We start from the raw sequence: 20,893 nt of genomic DNA, 5'->3' as shown, positions 1-20,893 counted from the left end.
GTGTTTTTCTCCTTGATTGTGGACCTAGAGTTGAATCCCCAGGCCACCACCAACAATTTTGTTTTACAGTTGCCTTTCAGGTCTGAATGGGGAAATGAATTATTACAGAACTTTAGTGTACAATTAGATCTAAGTAGGATTTAATAAGAACTGCCCAATAATTTTCTCAAGAATAAAGTTCTTTTCTGAGAACTCTCAAAACTTGGAGATATTTGCTCTTGTCATGTGTGTAGTCTGAGATAGCAGAGCATATAGAAATAAAATCCTCTTAGAACAGTAAGCACAGAAGCATAATTCAAAGGTAGCACGGCCCCAAACACTTGCATATGTTAAATTTCAGTTTGAAACATGGAGTGTGTCGGGGAATGATTTGTGGGTGCATCATGAAAACAATGATGTTATTGCCTCAGAAAATTGCATTAGCTTCAGAAATTGCTTTATTTTCTGAAGATTTCAGTGGCATAATACAAGCAGGAAAAAGCATTAGAGCAACTGGCAATATACAATGAAAAAAGAGTGTTCACAAGTTTAGGTGCATTCCATAACACACCCAGACTTTTCTTATTAAAACTACATCTTCTTCCTAGAGGCCACCTGTAGGAGCATATGACCCAAAAATAAAGCAAAAAGAAATCAACACACCTGTGAGCTCTCTGTGCTGATGTTTAGGTTTCTAGTTGGTGTTCATGCCATGTCATAAGCTAAGTGAAGAGTGGCAGTACTGGTATAAAACCAAACCTGTTTCAATGTCATGTGGAGGTTAGTCAGAATTTGAGGAGCAACCTGCTGATAAAACTGTTTGGGTAGATCCAGTCAAAATCCGTATGTTGCAAAATGTGAGGTGGGAGGAGAAAACTGAATACTACCTTCATCATCCTGGCATCCTTCACCCCTGGGTACTTAGGTATAGGCTCAGGCCTGCTCCAGTTTGCATCCAGCTGCCAGAGCCCTCCTTCAGGCCATTTTTTTCATCTTAAAACTGCCTGGCAAACTGCACACCCTGTAATTGCAGGGGTAAAGCTGGAGAGAGATCATCCTTAGCAGAGCTCTAATAGCTAGAGACTCCCAAAATGAGGGAAGTTTCAGGCATTACCAAAGCCATATTTCCTGGAGTGTTTTTGTGCTCCCAGTTTTGCACCGAACAGCCTTCCTGAAGGATGCCAGGACTTGAGCCTTTCTCTGGCTTTCCTGCATACTGCAAACAAGAGCACAGTGTTTACTTCACTCACTGCTGGTCTCTACGGGGAGAGTTAAACAGAGAAAGTGCCAGAGGTGCTGAGTTCCACAGAAAACATCAGGGAAAGGATGGGAGGCTGCAGGGGAAGCAGCAGCTGGAAGTGTGATGGCCCAAAGCAGCCCAGATAAAGCTTCCTGAGGTGGAGTCACTCAGTGATACCCAAGGGCAGGAGCACCCCACCTCTGATTTCCTCCACAAGAAGACATTTTTTCACTGATGGGCTGAAAAATCCCATTAACTCTTTCAGTCTTAGGAATTTTTCTTAATTTTAAGCCTTCTAAAATCTTTGAGACGTTTCCTACTTAAAAATATTTGGCTATCTTAATTAATTAATCTTTATGAGCACCGTTCAGGGCTGGCCTTACAGTACAGAAATCCAAGTAGGTTCTGGTTTGCATCTAGAAAATCTGCATGCTCTGGGCCTCTCTTCTCTATTTATAAATCAGGCAGAAGAAACAAGAAAAGTCCCATGAACTCTCTGCTCTCAGTCAATTCACAAGTCCTCCGCCCTGGCGACGGCTGTGACTAACTACTATAGAGTAGTCCTCCTCGAGGGAAAAGACACACTCCTGCGTGGACTTCCCCTGGTTTCTCCTTTCCCTGTTTCCTCATTGGCTGGGTAGCCCTGGTGGCTGCGCCCTTTCCCCTGGAGACCAGTTCCCTTTGCGTAGCCCTTAGCTCCGCGCCCCACCCCTTCCCCTTCTCAAGCTGTCTGCAGTAGGGGTGCTCTCATTTCTCTCCGGGTTCCCTTCAGCCGTGAGTGCTTCTTAGGACCTGAAGTACAGCTAGTATCACTCAAGACATCTTTAAGTTTTAAGCACTTTTTCCCATCCGAATGGGACCAGATAATTTCCACTGAACAGCAGAACATCAGCCAGAAAAAACATTAAGTGCATTTACATGTTTGATGCTAACGGCCAGAGAAAGAAGAATGGATAAATGGTGTTTACTTCATTTATCCTGAAGCACAATAGAGTACACAGCTTCCTTCGATAAGCCCCTGTAGCACAGGCAAGAGGAGATGGTCCTGGTTACTGGTGCTTGTGATAATTTGCCAATGAAACAGAGGTCTAGGATGGCTTGTGCATTGTTTAGTGCAGCTTTTACCCCTGCAGCCAGATTCTCCAAACTGCTATTTTGTTTTTTCAATGAAGGCTTCAGAAGGGATTTTGTAAACAACAACAACAAAAAAAAAATACCCCAAACAAAACTGCTAGAGAGTGAAGGCTGTTAGCAGCTGATTTCTTAGAGGAGGTAAGTGTATAAGTGATTGGAAAAAGGCAGAAGGATATCTGGTCACACACGTGTGGACACAGCTTTGCACTGCTCCTCAGGAGTGTCCAAGTGTGTGAACCTTGCCTCGGGGTTGCAGTTACACCCTGCACTGTGTGCCCAGCGCGAGGCTAAACCGATGTTATGTCCCGCAGACAAAAAAAGAGTCCTTCGGCTTTGGGACTTTAACAGGAGTTCTGGATTAAGTAGGAAAAGGGTAACTAATTCTTTTTAAACATCTGGATCATACAGATGAGAGTGGTCGGTCAGCACAGGCATACAATCCTCTTTGTGGTCGGCACTAGGGATATCCAGTGGACTTTCCCTACACGTACACTTGACAAAGAGCAAAAGGGAAAGCACCTCAAGCCCAGCTCAAGGGTGGGTTATTTACTCCGGTATCGACCCGCAGTCCCCTTCTCATCGTACATCCAGATCCCGGGACGGCTTCTCGCGTGTCAGCTGCTCAGGCCTGTGGCGGCGGGGCAGAGGGGAAGAGGACACGGGCGGTCAGCGCTAAAGAAGTAGGAATTCTATCAGAGAACGGGGAGAAGCCAAACCCACCAAAAAGTAAGATAATTGTAATAAGCCCCAGAACTAAAAAGCAGGCCCGTGGCCTGCCAGGACCAACCGGCCCTCCTCGGGCGGCCTCGCCGGGCCGCGGGAGCGACCGCAGCCAGCCGGGAGCAGTGGGAGGAGGAGGAGGAGGAGCGGAGGGAGGAGGCAGCGCTGGCAGCCGGGCGGGGAGGGGGCACGCGGCGCCGAGGAGGAGGAGGACTAAGATGGCCACCAGCTGCCGCGGGGAGCGGCCCCGCTCCCTCCGCGGCCCCCTCGGCGCGGCCCGGCCTTGATGGGGCCGGGACGACCCCGGCGCCCGGACGGTGCAGCAGTGGCGGCGGCGGCGCCTCCCGCCGGAGCCCGCCCGGGAGGAGCCGTCCTCCCAGCCCGGCCCGCACCGCCCGGCCGCGGCCGCCGCGCCGCGTAACCCCCCGAGTCGAGCCCTGCTCGCGGAGAAAGAGAGCACAGCGGAGAGAGGAGAGCGAGGAAGGACGGACCGCCCGCCGCCCCCTCCCCGGGCCGGCACAGCGGCACCTCCGGGACCTCGCTGCCCCCCGGTGAGTGCCCGTCGGCGCTGCCCACCGCCCCCCGGGCCCCGCCGCTTTGTTGCGACGTCGGCGAGCTCGGGGAGACCCGGCGCCCCCTCAGCCCGAGCGCAGGCCCCGCTCCCCGGGGATGCCGAGCGGCCGGGCCGGGCTGGAGGAGGGGGCGGCGGCGCAAGTGCAGGGGCGGCCGATCATTGTCACTGCGTGGGCACCCCCCCTCCGGCTCCAATGCAGGGGCTGTGCCGGGGCCGCGGCGACGAGGGGCCTCGGGGGAAGCCCGGGGGTCGCGAAGAAGCCCCGCGGGCGCTGGGCCGCTTCGGCCGCCTTTGTTGTGGCTGGGGCGGGCGGCTTTCCCGCCGGAGCCCCGGCGGGGTGCGGGAGGGGCCCGCCGGCCCCAGCCCTGGGCAGGCCTGCGGGGAGTGTGGAGGGGGTCGCACCGGGCCGCCGCGGGCACTGGGCGGCTCAGAGACCGTGGGTCGGCTTTCACCCCCCCCCTCCCCGCGTTATATTTTGATTTTTTCCTGCGGGTACTGATTTTGGCGGCAGCCTTGAGCTGTCGACCCCGCGGTGCGGCAGGGACATTGAAGTTACAGAACCCGACAGGTTTGGCCCCGGTGCGTCCCTGGGGACAGGGGAGTCGTGGCTCCGGGAGGGTTCGCAGCACGGTGTTGGAGGGATTTGCGAGGTTGATGAAGTACCTGCTCCTTGTCTTGAGCGTCGTTTTCGCCCTGCAGTTCTGAGAGGTGGTCCACGCAAATGCAGAGGTTTGCAGAGAGACCAATCAGTAGTGCTGGGTACTGAAACCTTGTGTGATGTTCACCTTGAAATATTAAGATTAAAATTTCTAGCTGTTCCTGCATAGCAAAACACTTATGGAAAAAGTTCAAAAGACTAGATGTATTTATTTTAACCTGTAGTTTCATGAATGATTTAACTGAAATTTTTTGGCTAACTAGAGTAACTTGAAAGATTTCAGTGTAGACCTGTGAGTCCTGGACTTATTTTAATGACTGGATTTTGGTTTCTTGGTAATGTAGGTTTGTGTCGAGGTCCATGCATGTCCACATATTGGACCATGAAATTTTACTACGAAGAACAAGTGGTGGGTTTCCTGTTAAGAGAAGTAATTTTTGCATGTTGTAGCTAATAGAAGTTATTTTTCTTCATCAGAGCTGGGTTTCTCCCTGATGCCTGTGCATGCCTTTGTGCCCAGTTATGGCTGTACAGCTGTAGGATGTTCCTGAGCTCACAGACTCCTATGGATCCAGTCAGGCTCTGCAGAGAGCCAGCTTGATTGCATCCTTGGCACATTTTGGTGACAAGCTAGCAGTATCTTGAATTAGGCTATGTGAACAAATTGTACAGTCTGTGTGGCCTCGCATTTCTGCAACATTTCGCTCATCCTGTGCAATCTTGGTAGACATACAGCATTTGAAGATATGAACTTACCTGCTGTGAGACCTGGTCAGTGGCAGTAAGCCAGCCAAGTCTCTTTCTTTGCTTTTAGGTTATAGGTGAGCAGGCATTGTGTCCTGGAAATGTGTCCACGTTAACATGTCATTGTGCCTTTGTTCCGTGTTTGGACTGAGTGGGTGTCTCCTCACTATGTGGTGTGGGTATGTTGAGCTTAATTGGAGCCAGCTCTGGCATACTCAACACTGTTGATAACAAGGTGTTTTGGGTAGAAGAATCCCTCAAATATCAGATTGGAGGATGGTGCATAGTATTCTTCAGTTTGGTATGTGTTTGCTAGGAACTGTATGCATTTGTTTTTCTAGTTTGTTGGGCAGTTTTAGGCTGCTAGACTCTGAATAAAAATGTAGTATGTTTTGGGTTTTATGGTCATGCTGCATCTCTTAGCCAGCTGATTATCTAGTTGAAGCAAGTTAATCACAGTGCTGCTGTGACTTAGTATCTTCAGCACCCATTTGAAAATGTATTACGACATTTCTCTGTCAAGGTTTAAGTAAGGGTTGGTGTGTCCAGTCAATTGTTTGTTTCCAGTTCAGTACATCAAGATCAGCTACTTGGTAGTTCTGCTACCACACAGTACTAGGGAAAGAGAATGGGACTATGGGAAAAGAATCTTTTTGTTCAAAATGGTAACAGGAAGATGCTAAATAAATAAATAATTAATAGTTCTTGATAATTTTAACCTTGACATAACAAGGCTACATTATCTTGTTGCATCTTGGCACAGGAGTGGTCTGAGAAGGTGATCTGATAGTCGTCTGTGTGGCTATGCAAACCTTGGTACTTAACTCTGGTTTAGTGGAGCTAAACTGGCAGAAGTGTGCAAGGCGAGCAGGTCTTCAGGATGTTTTGATGTGTGCTGCTGTTAGAGGAATTCAGCAGTGTGTTTCACATCCACCAACCTTGCATTAACTAATTCATAGTTTTCCGCAAGTGTTCTGTGGGATTTTTAACGTTCAGGAAACTTCAGTGGTGCTTTATGTGCAGGGAATGGGGGTGAGTGTGGGCAGATGTTCTGCTTACCCTTTGAAATGCTCAGGACTGTCATGAGATTGTTTGGAAACTTTGGTGTTGTAACATGGTGTTTCACTTCCCAAGTGTTGATATTAATTGTTTCGTGGCTGGGTTCTGGGCATTCACTTGGGTTTCTGAAGATGTGTAAAGCTAAAAAATGTAAAGAGAAGACAGTGATTCCTTCTCTGGTGGTTAAATTGACAGAGGACAAATCTGTTCATGTTAATTAGCAGTTTTGTTCATGTCTGTAAGTGATTTTCAGTCCCTATTACAAAATAGTGGAAATACTGTTTCAGCAGTGGCCTTTGACTTGCAGGACTTCCTGCCATGAGGAAGTCTTGTGTCATTTGTCCAAAATAAACAGATTTTGAAGAGTGCAGATAAAGTATGCTGTGAGAAACCATACATCTAAGTCATAATTTACCCCCTATTGCTTGCTTGCTTTTCTGATAATTAGTACCATGGAAGTCTATTCTTATGATATGTTACTAGAATGTAACTTGCATTTTGTAATGGGAAATGGAATTTTCTGTTGGTCCACAGTACAATTTCTGGATACGTGTGTAGGTGGAAAACAAATTATTTTCTCATGGCTTTAATATAGAAGCTTTTAGCTTCACTGGCTTCCTTCTTGATTCTTTTTTTCATGCTGGTGGTGTTGCTGATTGCAGTAGTACATTATTGAAAATGTCCAAGTTATGACAAATACTTAACAGTATTAGTTTCTTTGATCTGTTTGGAATGCTGGTTGCTTTAAAAAGTGCTTTTTTTGTTACCTATTTGTCCTAAGTGACCAACACCTTGAGTCTTTAAACCTTCATGTGTTGAAGGACTGAGGTGCATTGATGTAAGATTGTCGTATCTCCTTAACTTTGTCAGTTTGTTTACAGTTTCATTATAAAAGAGTGAAACTGTTTATCTTCTTCTGGAGATTTTCATCCTGCTGCTGGGCTGTTCATACTTTGTCCAGGCTGGGGAGGACATAATTATAGGGTCCCTGTGCACATTTGTTTAAAGCTGCTGTTCCGCAGACAATGTAGAAAGTGTTGCCATATCCTTTTGTTGGGTACAAGATCCAGCTGGCAGGATGTAACATTTTAACTGAACAGCTTCTTGGCTCAGGTGAGAGCACTGTAAGCTTTGCAGGACTGAGTATGCTTTAGTGGTCATCCAGCCTTGAGAGCATCTGTTTGGCAAGCAACCCATGTCTGATGAGGCAATAGTGCAGGCTTTGGATTTTTAGTCACATCCTCTGTTCTTCTGGATATTACAGGTAAATGTGTACAGCACCTCCCTGCTACAAACAGGGACTTGGTGACTGCTCTGAGGACTGAATGGCAACATCTTGCTGAGGAGGGCATGGCATGGTCTCAGGTGCTGGTGACACTGCTGGGGGAGCTTTCTTACACCTGCTTTGAGCTCTTGGCTGGTATCAAGGCTTTCAAAACAAGTGCTTTGTCCAGTCCAAAGAAGGAAGAATAGGTCTTGTTCCTTTTCTATTTGCTTTGCTCTTAGTATACGGGAGTTTTTTTTTTTTTTTTTTTTTTTGTTTAAGTCTTTTATGAGTGAAGATGACCTACATCGTAGATTTTTCCCATGAACAGCTCTGGGATAAAATTTTCTGATTTTTGTTCTGTGTGGAAATGTTCAGTTGACATGATTTTTGACAATTGTGCTGATGTTTTTGAAATTTTGAATGACAGCAGGGAATATTTTTGGCTTTTTTATGGTGTAATTTTTTCTTTTTCTTTTTTCTCTCCCTACCTGTTGAGCAAAGCTGTGTTAGTGGAAGTAAAACTGTATTGAGATTTGGGGGGAAAAAGAGTTTGATGTTTCTTTGGAATTACTTTATTCCAGAGAGAACTACATACCATCTTTTGGGATCTTTCTCATATGAGAGAAGAGGGATTTGACCGCTTTGCTGGTTTTGGTGTTTCCTCACTACCCTCTGATGGATTTCTGCCTGTCTTAAGCATGTGACTTGTAATGCTTCTCACATATCACAGAATAGGAACAGATTTGCAGAACTTGCGCATGTAAAAAAAATCCTTCTGAAATTTCAAATGTAGTAGAACAGTGTTGTGCTAGGAAAGAGGGAAATCATAAACAATAAGGGATGTTGAATGGTATGAAGGCGAGTGGCTTCTTATTTCTGGGCAAATTTTAAGAAATGTGAGGGAAAGATGATATGGATACATCTGAATTATAACAATCAAAAATGCATTAATAGGATCTTTTGGTTCTTACACCTTCACAAATATTATTTCCATGTGTTTTTACTACAATATGACATAGAAAAAGCTTTCATCAGGTTGGCTAACCTAATGTACAGACAATAATAAATTTGGAAACACATAGGAGACGTGGATTTTCCGGGTGGCTTATTTCATCCCTTTCTCTCTTGCTCTTCAGAATTTTTTTGTTGCACTGGAAGCATGTAAGAGATACATTACTGCTTTTTCAGGCTGGGTGAGTATTCATCTGTTCCATGGGTAACTTAAGCTTCTTTTTCTAATTCTAAGATATCTATTTTAGAGAAGTCAGACCCATTTTACTATAAAGCTGGTCCTTCTATTGAATCATCCATTTTCTTACTAATGGCCATGACAGTTTTGATTTTGAATTTGCATTTGAGGAGTTGTAGTGAAGGATTTCAGAGTTAAGGGCGAGTTAGCAAAGTTGATCCTTATTTTAAACCAGCTATATCAAATAAGCAAATGGGAAAAAACCCCCAAACCTTCAGAGCTGACAATTTGGTAGTGCAAAGATAGACACATGGCTAGAAGGAGAAGATACTCCTACACGTTCTTAGGTGTTTAGAGTTTTTTTGGGGTCTTTCAATTTTGGAATGTGATTACTTCAGTGAGAGTGTGGATCAGTAGCTCTTGAGAAAAGTGTACATCTGGCTTTCTGTTTTACTGCAGCTTTTGTCAGAGTTATCACCATGCATTGGGTATGAGAGAGTGGCTCTACCTAGTGCTACTTTTGTCAGTATCATTCTGCCAGGTGGAATGTGGGTGCTAGTGAACCATGTTTTATGTTCTTATATTACCAGATGATTTATTATTTTCATCTGAAGACATGGTAAAAATCTCGGTGTTGTCCAAAGCAGGATGGTTTGATTTGTGTAAATAGGTGATGGGATGTTGCTTCAGAAAATGGAATGTGTTTGAATGCCATGGTGATAAATAGTGCTGCTTCTTATTCCTGGTTCTTGTTGAGAACCACAATCTGAGCTCACAGATGGGCAGTAACAGGAAGAGGGGGTTTGTACAACAGGAACTTCTTAAAGTTTGTGTTTGGTTATTTGGCACTGTAAGCATATTCTTTTTTTTTTTATTTTTTTTTAATTTGAGATAAGGGGACTAGAAGGAGAAATTGCAGGGCTAAGCAAAAGTTTAGGGTATCCAGAAGGTATGTGGTTTAAAGGATACAGAGGGATAAAATATGCCAAAATGTCAACTTGGGTTGATAATAAAACTTTCTAAAGACTTTTTAAGTACTTGGATGATTGGCAATCCTGAAAGGGAGAAAGACTGTTCAGACTGCCTTAGGTAAAGATCCCTGAGAAGGTTAATGAGATGTAAGTGCACTTGGCATAATGAGTCTGAGCTTTTGTTTGAGGTTTATTAGACCAGTGGGGAGTGTTGGCCTGTGGTAGAGAGCTATTCTAAGGGAAGCTTGTTTTTATGATATGGAGGCATCAGTGGCAGTACCAGTTCACATGATTCCTGCAGCCAGTGTGGTGAGCAATGTGTGGAAGCAAGCTCAGAAATGATACTTAGGTTTAAGGGAAAAACCTCAAGAAACAAAGAAAAAAAACACCCCAAAAAGACTCAACAAAAACCCCTAAAAGAACAAAAAATCAAACTGAACAGTTGCCTGAAGTCAACCAAAGGAATAATGGGAACCAAGAGACAGGAATTCACCACCTTGATGGCATTCAGAGTGCCATTGATGGTCTTAGGATTTGGTTCTACGTTTGTATGCTTGCCAAGGCTTGTTTACTTCTAATGGGATTTTAAGGAGGTCCTTGGGTCTTCAAGTGAGAGCCAGGAACGGGATGGGGCCTTGGTTTGTATTTGCATGAGTGCACAGAGTACAGAATATATTACATGGCAGAATGACAGACAAAACAGCTAACAAGTGCATTTCTTAATGTAAAAGTTGGGCCTTTTGTTGTTCTCGGAGTTGAAATGTCACGGTGGAAGCCCTCAGTAGTGAGACTGGCTCAAGTTATGGCTTTTAAAGCATTTAAAGCACAAACCAAATTGATTTCTTTTTTGATTTTGAGCCTTAAGCATGCAGTTGTCATTTTTTTCCCACAGCTGTGAGGGTTACATCATCTTTGGAATATTCACATGGTAAAATGCTCTGGGCTGGGGTGCCACAGGTATGAGACTGAGAAAGCTGTGATCAGAGCTGGTAATATTCTTGTCATCACTGGTTTCCTGTCTAATCAGGTGACTGAGGAGGAGTGAAATTTATTTTATTTGGAAGTTTCTTTATACTTGCAGAAGAAGGGATGCCTCTCTGAACAGGCAGAAGTAAACATTCGTTATAATTTTATAAGCAGTCATGTGGAATAGGCATGGAAACAGTTTTGGTATTGCATCACAAGTTATATACTAATACTTGAGTCAGCAGTTGAGCAGTGAGCCGCAGTACAAATGTAAAAACAAAGTCTCTATGGATATGGTCTAAGGGAGTGATAATTTGCTTGTTAATTAGGTTTGCAAAAGTTTCTTTTTAACAGTTCTGAGCAGTGAGCCTAAGCTAGTGGTGAATACTTAATTTAGGTTTTGAGGGGTCGTGAAGTAACAAGGGAGTATCTTTTCAAGCTTTTCATCCTTGGAGTGTGTAAAGGCACCATAGCAACGTGTCTTACATTGACTGTAGCAATTTCTGGAGACAGAAATATTTTGCTTGCATTTCTTTCCAGCAACATAGCCATGCTCCCAGCAGTGTTGGATCAAGATAGGGGAGCTTCCATGGCTTCCCTGCTCTCCATTGAAAGCCCTTGCAGTTCAGCTGGTGATGTTTTTGTACAGACAGGACTCTGGATGTGCTGTATAAGTAGCTGGAATTTTTTTTTTTTGATTACTTGTACAGTGTCAGTAACCAGCCAGTAACCAAGCCCTATGGAGCCACTTGCTCACTTGCACTGCACCTGATATAGGGAGGGAATCAGAAAGGTAAAAGCTGGGAAATCTGTGGGTTGAGATCGAGGCAGTTTAACAGGGAAAGCAAAAGCCACACACACAAGCAAAGTGAAACAAGGAATGGATTCCCTGCTTCCCATGGGCAGGCAGCTGTTCAACCTTCTCCAGGAGAGCAGAGCCCCATCATGGATAACCATTTCTTTGGAAGACAAACACCATCACTCCCCTTTCCTTCTTCCCCTTACTTTGTATACTGAGCATGACATCACATGGTCTGGAATACCCCTTTGGTCTACTGGGGTCACCTGTCTGGGCTGTCTCCTCCCACCATCCCAGGAATCCTCAGCTTCCTTGCTGTCATGGCTGGTTCAAAGGGCAGAACAGGTTCTGGCTCTGTGTAAGAGCAATAACAAAAACATCTCTGTATTATCAACTCTTGAGTTCAGCATAAATCCAAAACACACCCCCATACCAGCCACTGTGAATAAAATTAACTCTACCCCAGCCAAAATCAGGACATAAAGTTTCCTGGTATGAATTGGGATAGCCTACTGATCAGTTAAACCCTAAAGCTGTAACCTGTTTTTATTTCAGTAAAGCACATATGTGGATATTGTATGCTTCAAATACAGATGATAATATGAATGTTTAGGGTTTTGTTTGTTTGGGTTTGGTTGGGTTTTTTTTTCTCCTTTTTAATAAAAGGAAGCAGAGGAGGTGTGTGTACTGCAAATAATGTACTTGGAAAAATCTTTTAGTCTAGCTATGTGTCTTTCCATTGTGATCTTTCTTTATAGGAGGAGATCAATACAGTTGATGTTTTTCTGAAGTAGCTCAGATTGAGTAGAAAATATACCAAGGTGAGGGTTTAGGTTCCTCTGGCACAGACAGAATAAATTTAAAAGATGAAAACACTCTTTCCTGTCTATCCTCTTTTCCATGATCCTTTGCAGGATAAAGTTGAACTTGCCATCTGAGTAAGGATAAACATTTGAAATGAAAACATAATAGCACAAAGTATGGGAATAAGCTTATTTAAATGGTTAATGAAAAGAAAAGGACACTATCAGTAGTAGACGTTCATATTGTGTGGAATTCAGCTTAGAGTTGTCTTGTTGGATTAAGCTGAAAGTTGTGGTGCTGAGGTGGAAATCCCTGGACATGCTTATTGCCTGCCTTTGAAATACTCACAATGAGTAGGAAAGTGGAGCACCTCAAGCACTGCAGAGTCATAGTAAATTGAAATACATTTTCTTGACTTTGGTTCAACAGACTGACTGCTGCTGTCTCTGAATACTCATCTTTATTATGTGATATGAGGAAGGATTCATCTTAAATTTTAAGTTCACCTGGAAAAGTTTGAACGCACCAGATAAATTTTGGTTGGAAAGGACATCTGTAATCATGCTTGAAGCAGGACGTTTGCAGAGGTTGGGAATATGGTGTTTAGAGGCCTGACTTTTTACAGAAAGAGGTAAGGGTATGGGACAAGCTTTTTGTATGCTTTAAATAGCAAATGAAAACATGGGAATATATTTCATGTCCACTGTGAAGCCCAGTGGCAAATAGGCAGAGAGTGATGTTTTTTTTTCTCTTCTGAAGATAGTATGATAATTTTTAATGTGGTAGGCTATGAAAGTACTTGATATTTTACTGTAACTGGTTTTTTGTCTGCAGTTTGGCTTATAACTGGTCTGTTGCTCAGACTTTTGTGTTTGCTCTTGGAGTGGTGGGCAGTAGTGATGTGCTGTGAGGTCCCAGCAGTGGCTGAGGGAAATCTTGTTGGAAAGTTAGCCCAGCTTGCAGAGGGCTCTTACCTCTACCCAGGAGAAAGCAAGCTGCTTTTGTGAATTTAAACAAATTAATTACAAACAAGTGCCCTTTGACCCTTTTACTTGACTTTAGGGTGGGTGTTCAAAGAAATGAGCCTGCCACTTAATCAGGTGGAGAAGGACAGGAGCTTGATCAAGAGCACCCTGACTTGACTGAAAGTTTACTATTAACTTGGAACATGCAAAGAACATTGGTCAGAAGTCACATTTTAAGCATTAAATAATGTTGGATGAAAAGTCTCTGAACAACCCATGTTTTTAAAAGAATTGCACTGTTTGGGGTTCATGAATGGCCTTGATATTTAAAGAAGAAAAGTAGGTGCACAGTGGTGCATTTTCTTACGTATGAGAGACTCTCTTTGAGTAGTTTTCTGTATAAATATTTCAGGAAGATTGCTCTGTCTACATGAATGGAAAATGGAGGCATGATGAAGACTTTTATTTTTTTTCTATGCTATTTTCTCTTTAATTCAAGTATTGTTGTTATTTTTTAGTCTGGACAAGAGGTATTTGTTTGCATGTATCTTGAGTTTTGTAGAATTCTTTTCACCTTCTTTTTAAATTTGTTTTTATGGCAATGTCCAGTTTGACAGTTAACAAGCAAAAATCTACCAATAAAAAGTAAAACCAGCAAAATAGATCCCTTTCCCTCTATCCCTAGTTTCTTTATTAACAACATGTAAGTAGGAGAAGAAAAACCCTAGTCTGGCAAGCAAGACATGAGGATTTTGTTTTGACTGTTTTACTGTAACTCTTAGTGTTTGGGTTAAAAATAAGTTGTGTTGCCCTCCAGCTCTCTCCTCAGGTACTGTTAGAATAATGCTTAGGCTGAGCTGTGTGGAGTGTATGTGCTCACAGATATTGCATTAATACTGATCATTATTCCTCTCTTGCAGAATGTGGTGTTCACACCGTCCATTCTTTTTTTCATTGCTATGCTTAAGTATGTTGATGTTAGTTTATACCATTTGTAACAAGTACTCCTGAGATGGGACTCTTCTAAGACCTCACAGAAAATGTTGAACTGGTCTGGGAGGACGATGGCAAAACTTCATCATGAGCTGAAGGCTTTTACTAAGTATGTAGGCTTGTAGTACTGTCTCAAAATTTATACCTCTTAATAGGTTACTCTCATTTTCTGTTTGTTTTGAAATGTCATGTTGTTTCATCTTGAAGAATAGCTAGCCAAGTCTAAATTATTTTTTATTTTAATAAAAAGGCATGGTAAGAGGAGAGGAAGAGGTAAGGACAGAGAACATGGGCTTCCCAGAGCAATATCTGAAAAACATTTGTACTGGAGCACTATAATTACAGTACTTTACATCTTTTCACTCTATGTGGTGTCTTTTCTTAGTTGAAACCAACTGCCTTTTGAAGAATCTGTTGCTTCAGTGGTGATGATCAACTTTGGATGACTGTAATGGTTTTTTGCAGTAAGAAATTTTTATCCACATAAGCAGTGCTGCAATGGTTGCAACATCTTTTATTTGAATGGAGGTGTCTCTTCTAAAAAGATGTTCTGTGTAATTAATGGCTGTAACTTAAAGGGCAATCTTACACGGTTAATAATCTGTTCTCCTGGCCAGTTACCAGTCCTAAGAGGTTTCATTTTCATACTGAAAGTGAGTTTGCTCACTTTCCAGTATGTGTTGTAATGCCATTATCTGCTTGGTCCAAGAGCCCTGAGCTGTATAAATATGATCTGCATGCAGAGATGACGACTCAGGCTCTTTTTAACTTTATCTTGACCTTCAATAATAAATTTAGCTTTCAGTAATAAAATATATTTAAGTGTTTGGTAGTCATTTGTATTCTGGTTGCTCTCTTGAGCTATAAGAAGGCTGACCTTTAGATGTCTCAGAGTAGTCTGTTGCTGTGCTGGTTTATGCAGTAATATTTCTTGCCTGCTTTGAAACCTTCCCCTCCTTCCTCAATTCACAGATGCCTCCTGCTGCACGCAAGGGTCATGTAACTTATGTTGCCATGGGCGTGCTGGTTCTTTGGGGATTTGTGTTCTGTGTGTTCAGATCTCTTCTTCCCACTCTGGTATCTAGCTCATAGCCGTGCATTTGGAGGTACTAAAATGGGTGTCATTGGAAGGTGCCCTGTCTGCAAGAGGTGCAAATAATTGTATCCAAATAATTGGCTCATAATTACCATCTACTCCTCCAGCGTGCTCATCCAGGTACATGAATTACTGGCTTCTGTTTCTTATATTAGCTGGTGTATCTTTAATGTGATTAAAGGGAGGTTGCTGAGCTGAAGGTATCAGTTTAATGATCCTAAGCAGCATGTGCCAGCTCTGGTAGTGGCTGAGTATATTCATGTGAAGATACCATGCTGATCTCAAAGTGATCAGTTTAATAATACAGGTGAGATAGCAAGTATAAATGTCTCTGAGAAAGATGTCTGGCAAATCTGAACTAATATAGCTGTCTAAATAACATTATCGTAGTCACAATTCAGTCTCAAAATGGTAGAAATTTAATTACTCATCCTACTAGGTGAGGGCTTGGAGGGAGTTGGGGTTTTGTGTCTATTTGGTTTGTGGGGTTTGGTGTTGTTTTGGTGTGTGTTTTTTGTGGTGCTGTGTTTTGTTTTGTTGTTATCTGTGTGAGGGTTTTTTTTGTTTAATTTCCCTTCAGTAGTTTAAGCATGTCAGATGATTTCAGAATATGAGGTCCTGCCAGTACTAAACCAGTTTGTTTCTTTTTGGCTTTCAGTGTGCTGGTTGTATTGTCAACAGGGCAGGGAGATGGAAGTGGAGACAAAGCAGTGCCATTTGTTCCACAGTATGTCTTGGAAGACAGTTTCTCTTCTGAACTATCTTTATACATCTGCAAGCTTAAGAAAATTGTGTTGCAGTCATCATGCAATACTCTTTCCCTCATCATCTTTCAGTTTAGGAAATAGCACTAGTCAGTCTCACTTGGACATAGGCAGAGATTTGTCCCTGCTTTTATTAAAAGAGAAAGTTTGGTTAAATTTAAGAGGGAATATTTCTTTTGTACGTCTGACACTGTTTACTCTTCAGTCACCTTGAGTGTTTATTTGTGGTCTTTGTTGCCTTCCTCCTTCATGTGTCTGGTTAGTGACACCTTTTTACCCTTGTGCCCAGTTGGGCACTTGTTGCTTGGTGGTGGAGTTCTCCCTTGGGGCTGATAGAGGAGGAGGTGCTCTCTGAATGTACTTTAGATTATTAACATGGCTATAGGTTTTTCAGGCACTTGCTAGCAGAATGCTGACAAATCTGGACAGGCAGACGGAAGGAATGTGTCAGCTTGCCACAATAAAGAGAACTCAGCTTAGTGACCCATCTCTGTTTCACAGTTAGTGTTTCTCTTGCAGTGTTTGTTCTTGTAAGTCTGGCATGTAAGTGCTACTGTTGCTCCTGGGAGTGCTTTAAATGAAACAATTGCATTAATTCCCTTTCCTGGCCCAGTGAGTTTGGTTTGTTTGTTTTTCTGTCTGTTAATATTTTGCTCGTGTAAAAAATGCTGCTTATGGGAGCAAGCAAAGGAGAGTTGTGTGTGTATGACTGTGCTGGTTTGTCAGAGCATTCATTTACCCATTCTGCTGGTTTGAGAGATTTTTTGGAGTCTTTTTTTGTGCAATATAATCTCAATTGTATGGTGATCCTGATCTGCTCTTGAAAGAAAATTATGCTTTATGGACTTTCTGCAGGTGTATTGCTGATCCAGACTACTGGGCTTCTGTTTTAAAACAAGTGCTTTGGAATCTTGCCAAAATACTGTTTGGAAAAATATTGTTACAGAGAATTCCTCCAGTGTCCTCCTGGAAATGCATCAGAACAGGGGAGAAGCCACAGATAGTAGCACGGGCCTGATGCACTTGGACCCATCTCAAAACTTGCTCCTCCTCCTTTTTTTTTTTTTTTTTTTTTTTTAAATATGGAGACCTTATTATCATTAAAAATCAAAGGGAGAATAAACTGAAGACAGAATAGACTTTTTCCCCTCTTAATTGCCTCTAATAATTTCAGTTCATCTAAATCCAGGATAGCATTGATGTTCTAAATATTATTGCTTTTTTTAGACAAATAATTTGCTGTTATTTTTGTTTCAGTATATACATGCACAGGTAATTTCGGATCAGCGTAATTGTTTCTAAGTAATAGAATCCGGAATGGCTTCCTTTTGTCCATAGGATTGGTGATCAGTGAGTTAACTTCAGTTTTATTCAGTTTTAGTCCATCTTCCATTTTCCATCTCTTTCATGTCTTCTGGATGTGTCTCCTTTTTACCTCCTGTATCCAGAACTTGCCTGCTCAATTTTGTAACTTTTTTCCACGTCACTGATAATTGTATTTTGTTTTTTTTTTTCCTCTTTCTTTCTAGTTTGCTCTTTTCTCTCTTCCCCCTTTGAAGAAAGAGATAGATTAAATGTAATGGGGAAGATTTTTCAGGACCCAGAATGAGCCTCAATTACATTTGCAAAGCCTGAAGACAAATTACCAGGATGTAAAAAGCCTGGAGTCTTAGGAGGGGTTCTGCAGTGAGTCTGAGTTAGTTGTGTGTCCATTCTTTATTGGAAAAGAGATCATTATGGACTTGAAGTATCTGATAGTGGATAGTGGGTGATTAAGTTAAGAGAAACTGCTCGAGCTGCACAGAGGGCGGAATTCACCTCTCACAAGGGTGAGAACCCAACTGTCCAAAATCAAGATAGAGTGTGGAATGCCCTTGCAGCCTTGGCAGGAAATAATTGTCTTTTGCAGGTACCTAATTCCCATTACCTTAGGTGTTGATTTGAAGATCATACTTTCAGAGAGCTGTTCAATCAGAAATTATGAACTCTAGGACAACCCTAGCCACCTAAGAAGTGTCTTTTGAATCAATTGTCTATTTGATGTGTGAGTTTGCTAATAAGACACATTTTTATATAAACCATTGCTAATGAAAGTGAGTAGCAGAGTGAGGAGCTTTGGAAGCTTAGCTGTGAGATTTACTTAGTTTTTAGCATTTTTAGTATCTGTCTTATAAGTAAATTTTTTACTGTGCCAGATTTTTCTTGTTGAAGTCTTGGAGCACTTAATGTTTGTTGTTTTTCTCCTTCTTCTCCTTCTTTAGCACCAAGTCCAATAGGAATGGGGGAGTGAGTGGGATTTTTGGATCTTCCTTTCTTTTCCACAAGGAAGGGCATCACACTCTTCATCCACAATAGCTGTTCCAGTTGCACTTCGATTAGTGTACAGTAGTGTCTTGAGATTTGCCTGGCGTTGCTTTACTCTTGGAGTAGGTAAAATGGCTCCCCTGAATCCTAAACATGAGAATTGTTCCAAGCATTTGCCAGAGTCAGGAGGGGAGTGAGGGGACTGCTGATGAAGTTGGTATAAGGGGTGCTTGTTGCAGAGCAGGTCATTAATCAAAATTTTGAGTTCTTGCAGAAGCATTAGGAGAGGTAAGTGGCTTACTTAATTCAGAACTGAGACATTATGGATAAAGCTGTGCTGCTTTGTAGCATATTCACAGTAAGGGGCTTTAAGGATTGAATTATTGCCATCTGCAGCAATCCCTGATACGAAAAAGAAAAAGTATAAGAAATGTGGAGTTGGAATGTGCTGCTCTTCTGTTAAGGTGGTTGCTAATGGAATGCTGCTGTGACCTGGCCACTGGTTCTGGAGTTGTAACTGGTCAAGACAATCTGCTGAGTGTAGTGAGGCTGGTGAGACAGAACAGCAGAGAGCAGTGTGCCTTTCTCTAATTGCTGGTCCCTCAATATCTTGTATATACAGAATCAGTGTGTGGCTAGCATATTCCTTTGTGCAGGCTTTCAGGTTAGCAGCTTCCTTTTCCCTTCACTAGGGATGTTGCCATTCTCATTCCCTTTGCTTATCCAGGAGCTGACAGGCTGGAGTGGAGGCAAGAGGAATACAGGTTAGGTGTCTCTCTTCCTTCTGAAATTGGTCTGTACTTCCACTACAATACAGATCCTGGAATTTCTACTTCTCTGCTAATTCCTACAATTGTTTCTGGAAGTGGTGTGTGCTGAGCACAGGAGGTAACGCTTGGAGTTTTAGGGTTGAGCAGCAGAGTAAACGTTTGTTATGTCTTTGCACAATCAGTGAATTTTGCAGTGTTCTAGATGCTAGCTGGAAAATAGCAACAGGACATAAACTGTCAGGGTGGCCATCTTAGTGTCATCATTGTGGGTTCTTAAATTTTTTTTCTGAAGTGCCGTGGGCCTCTGAATTTTATCTGGATGGCTTTCAGAGATTGGCAGCAATGACATGTACTTCCACATCCAAAGAAATTCAGGAATATTGCTGCATCATGTCTTTGCTGATTCTGCAATGCAGTAGCTCTGGGCTGTGGGCCCAAATCGTGGTGAAAAGACACAAAACTTCTGACCCAGAGGTAAGAAGAACCAAATGGATGAGAATTGGAGCAAAAGAGAGGTAATCACAGGGAAATGCAAATTTTAGACGAGGAGATAAAGCTTTTGTTCTTTTGGCCCAAGTCCTTAATGAGAGAGCTATAATTAGGCTAGAATTATCTTTATGTATTCAGTGCTGGCAAACTCAAATTCAACTGTCTCTTAATTAGCATGCAGTATCTTCATGGTGTTTCACTCTTGAATCAGGCTTCACTTTCACTCTTCGTGCAGTGCCTCAGTCTCAGGTCTGCACAATACATGACCACTCAGGAAAACCTCTTTCCTGCTCATTCTTCAGTGATGTCATTCCTCATAGGTTGATTTGTCTTCATTTCTCTTATAAATGTTACACTGGTTCTCCTGTAAGTATCTGCAAAATATCCAGTTAGACAATTAGAATCATATTAGTGCTTGAGATATTTTTGTAGTTTATGACTTTGGTTCAAATGCCATGGAATTCATAAAGTTCTACAGCAGCAAGAGAGGTCACATGTCATGCAAGTAGGCCTTAGGGACAGCGTTCTCCCATGTAAATATGTCTTCTGAGAACTGGACTGGAAAAGCCAGGTGGGAAATTCTTGTGGTTTGACACTGGCTTAGGACTTGTTGCTTCTAGAGGAAATAGATGTTTTTAGCAAAGGTCAACATATAATTTGATGTTTAATGTTTCAGTAAGCCAAAAAGTAATGTTTGAAACTACAGAACCCCTTCTCTTTAGTAGGACTTCACATATGGTATTTCATTTATTAGCTTCTGTGCCCTAAAAAGACTTTGGTTGCTTATTTGTTTTCTTAATGATGAGAAGGGCAGACATTGTATAACTTCTCAGGCAGCAGTGATTATGCAACTGATCCTGTTATTGTGGAGCCAAAGTCCTTCCTAGTCCCTGAGCACCAGCTGCTTGTGTTCTGGTTGCTGCTTTTTCCTTTTCTTTCTTCTCCCCTGCCCCTGCCCTGATTTGTTTGTGAACAAGTTGTCTTTTTTTTTTTCCCCATGTCGCTGTTTCCTTCTTTTTCCAGTGCCAGTGAGACAGTGGTTTGTTTGGGTTCATTCTTCAATTCACTATGCTGCAAAATCAAACTGCCCATGTACATCATGGGAAATATAAAATGTATAGGGAAATAAAATAACTGGATACTTTCTGGGCACATAAGAAAAGGCATTTACTTGGATCTAAATGAAATATTGCAGATGGCCTTTGCTGGATTTCAGGTCAAAAGTTGCAAGTTCATGTTCTCATGATTTTAGAAACATGTAAATAACTGCTGTTTGTTTAGTTCCTTGGGTTTTTTTTCCTCTTCCTTCAAAGGGTGGGCCTGAGAGAAATTTTCATTTTTCCCCCTGGCCCTGCCCTGAGATCACCAAATAAAATGTAGTATTCCTACATATAAGATGAAGGAGTTG

General features: G+C 42.3%; 1 protein-coding gene across 4 annotated transcripts in view; it reads left to right on the top strand.

Annotated features, from left to right (window-relative positions):
• Nucleotides 1-3,559: 3,559 nt before the first annotated feature.
• WDFY3 (WD repeat and FYVE domain containing 3) overlaps nt 3,560-20,893 on the top strand; it is a 150,860-nt gene continuing 133,526 nt past the window's right edge. For all 4 annotated transcript variants that reach the window (XM_053940307.1, XM_053940305.1, XM_053940306.1 and 1 more), the window contains exon 1: nt 3,560-3,624. The gene's annotated coding sequence lies outside the window, so the exon portion shown is untranslated. The remainder of the gene's footprint in view (nt 3,625-20,893) is intronic.

Source organism: Vidua chalybeata, chromosome 4 (assembly GCF_026979565.1).
Source record: "Vidua chalybeata isolate OUT-0048 chromosome 4, bVidCha1 merged haplotype, whole genome shotgun sequence".
In the NCBI taxonomy this organism is placed as follows: domain Eukaryota; kingdom Metazoa; phylum Chordata; class Aves; order Passeriformes; family Viduidae; genus Vidua; species Vidua chalybeata.
This window is presented reverse-complemented; position numbering and strand designations above follow the sequence as displayed.